Source organism: Camellia sinensis, chromosome 12, assembly GCF_055761805.1.
Source record: "Camellia sinensis isolate YWXY chromosome 12, ASM5576180v1, whole genome shotgun sequence".
NCBI lineage: Eukaryota > Viridiplantae > Streptophyta > Magnoliopsida > Ericales > Theaceae > Camellia > Camellia sinensis.
Window position 1 is genome coordinate 76,865,339 of NC_138972.1, and position 3,183 is coordinate 76,868,521.

Below are 3,183 nucleotides of genomic sequence, written 5' to 3' on the forward strand. Positions count from 1 at the left end.
TATCTTCAACATGTGTTCAATTATTCTTCAAACAAACAAACATATAATAACCTGTGCAATCATTCTTCAAACAAACAAACATATAATAACTTGTGTCCAAAAATTCTTCAAACAAAGAAATATATAACAACCTGTGTTCAAGCATTCCTCAAACAAACAAACATATAACAACCTGTGTTCAATCATTCTTCAAACAGACAAACAGATAATAGATTACATCTTCATACTTTTCAAAAATAATTGTCATATATCATAAATCTTCATACATATCATCTATTTCAACTTCTATCTGTCATTTAAATTATTACATCTTCATAACGAATACAACACCAATTACAAGGAAGAAAAAGATCCTATAAATACAACACCAACTTCGATTTAAGTCTCTCAGCAATTTTTGCATCTGCGCACTCTGAAATTGAAGTTGTTTGCTTTGAAATCGAAGGTGTTCGCCCATACTTCGAAGTTGTTCGGTGACTGTTGGTATGTTGTCCATTTGCACTTGTCCTTCATGTCTACATGGTGAATTTGTAGGCAAGCACCATCCAAGAAAACCACCACAGTCATAACAATAATAAAATAACTGGTTTTTGTTTTGCTCCGTCTCAAAAATTCGAATAATTGTTTTTTTTCGAAATTTAGGACAATTTTTGTTACAATATGTCAAATGATCTAAGGTACTGCCGCTAGCACTTAAAGTTGACATCTACAAAAATATGAAGCCAAATCTCAATCAATTAGTGTATTAGTCTGAGGATTGTTTAAAAAGCAGGAGAGGTGCATTTAGCCCCTCATTTATGATTACCAGTTTTAACTTGCTAGAAACAATGCATAACAAAATAGTGCATAAGATATATATTTAACATCTAAGTATGAATTTAGATATATTTTTCTAAGTGATTTAGAAAAAGTAACGAAATTCACGATTCCAATCTTGATTTGACAACTATGGTTGCAGGCTATGGACAACCATAGGATTGTGAGAGGCAGGAGAGGTCAATGGTGGTTCCTTGAAGGCTAGGGGTGGCCACTGTTTGGGCCTTCGATTATGGTTTTTCCTATTCTCATTGTGACTGCCATGATGTTTCGTGAAGGGAAGTTGTGTTGGAGAAAGAGCGAGTTATGGGTAGTATGGATTTGAAGGAATTCTTGGTTGACTTGGGTATAAGAGATGATAGGGAATTCAGTGGTGGTGTATGTATTTAGTGGTTGATTGGTAGCTAAGTCGGTTGGTCACCTGTGAAAGAGTGCAATTGGTGGGTCTAATAGTTGTGGGACTTCTCATTCAGGTTTTGGGCAAATGTGTTATGTGAGAGTTTAATTACAAGAAGAAGATAGATGGTGAGCGGGTGACCCTCTATCAAGTAAATCAGTGTCAAATGGAAGCAAACAAGATTTAAATCTAGAAGAGAGGCTGCTGCCAGCAGCATTTGCAAAGTGTAGTTGCTGCCTGTCTGGATCTAGTTTATTCAAGTGTACACTTCTATGGTACATCCCAACGAGCTTTTGCCCAATCAAGTGGGTTTCTAACCTTGGAAAGTGCTTAATTGAATTCAGTTAATACTATTTTCATACATTATTTTGCACGTAAGTCTTAAAAAACTGTGTCGAAGAATCTATCTTCAAATCAGTCTTCATATATCACAACATGAAGAATTTGCCAAAACAATTCAACAACAAATGGTTGGTTCTTTTAGGTAAAAAAATGGGGAGACTCATATAGAGAAAATTTCTATTGTGAGAAATGAATGTCAGAAAAAATGCACGAGCTTTTGAGATTTCAGTTACAGGTCATAGCCTTCAAAAAATTACCCCCATCTGCCAATATTTCCACAAGTATCATCAAGTCTGAAGAAAAAAGGCAAACTACTCTTTTGTAACATATCAATATCTGATGTAGATTTGATGGAAATTTTATACAAGATACATATGAGAGCACAACAAAATATGAAAACAACATTATTTTCAATTTTAGAAATGTAGTCAATCATATTGGCGCCCCATATTAAACTTGGAGTCCTAAACTTTATCCTAATAGGTTCCGGTTGAATTTGAACATCAAATCTAATATGATTAGTGGAATAATGGACTAGAGCAACTTATGTAAAAATCCCTCCCACATACAATTATTTTTCTCTGTCATTCCAAATTTATTGGGTTTTCCCTGAAAGGGCACACACAATTAATCTTCCTGCATACAGTTCCATAATTCTATACGCATATACCCTTTTTCATATATCTAAAAAATCATTCATCAAACCCATTAAACATATAATCTAATTCATTATATTTGTTTCTCAATAAAAACATTCCACGAATCTTGAACAACCGGGGAAACAAAACATAACCAAAAAAATCAGGGAAGCAATCTGGACTTCATTAATCAAACAGTTTGGTTGGTAAGCACATGCCATGAATAGCCCATATTAAAGAATCTTGCACCATAATTCAATCAATTTATTTTAGATTTGTTAGGCAAATAATATTTTACATTTTTGTTTTTTTGGCAGTGGCTTCATTAATGGTTAGTCACTTTTTCATAGCTAATCCAATGTAAAATTGGAGCAAATCAAAATCCTCCTAAACAGATGAAATCAAAATCAAAGTCATCCAATGTAAAATTGGGGCAAATCAAAATCAAATTCACAATCCTCCTAAACAGATGAAATCAAAATCAAAGGCATAAAAATCTCAACAAATCAACGCATATAGATATATATATAGAGAGAGAGAGAAAGAGAAAGAGAGAAAGAGAAAGAGAACTGACCTGTGCAGACAGATCTGTTAAGAAAACACAGAGAGTCGAGAGAAGCGAGTCCAGCGGGAAAACAGGGAGAGACTCGGTCGTCGGAAGTGTCGATACAGGTTGGACAGAGACTCGATCGTCGCCGTGAGTGACTTGGTCGACTGAAGAGTGATACAGGTTGGATAGAGACTCAATCGTCACCGTGAGTGACTCGGTCAACTGAGGACTGATATAGGTTGGACAAAGACTCGATCGTCGCCTGGGTTGGAGAGCTGCGCTCGTCGGGTCGTTGGTCGTCGGGGAGCTCGTCGAGAGAAAGGCACAACAGAGAAGAGAAGGAAGAATAGAGAGAGGGAGAGAGTGTGTCTTCAACTGTATTATGAAAATGAATTTGAAATTTGAAATGAATAAGAAAGAGAGAGAAATGGACGAGTTTG

General features: G+C 35.6%; 1 long non-coding RNA gene across 1 annotated transcript; it reads right to left on the reverse strand.

Moving 5' to 3' along the window:
• Positions 1-227: 227 nt before the first annotated feature.
• LOC145804582 (uncharacterized) lies at positions 228-3,183 on the reverse strand. Its single transcript, XR_014346589.1, has 2 exons — positions 2,768-3,183; positions 228-706 (listed from the first exon to the last, which is right to left on the reverse strand). It is a non-coding gene; the product is annotated as an uncharacterized LOC145804582 (long non-coding RNA).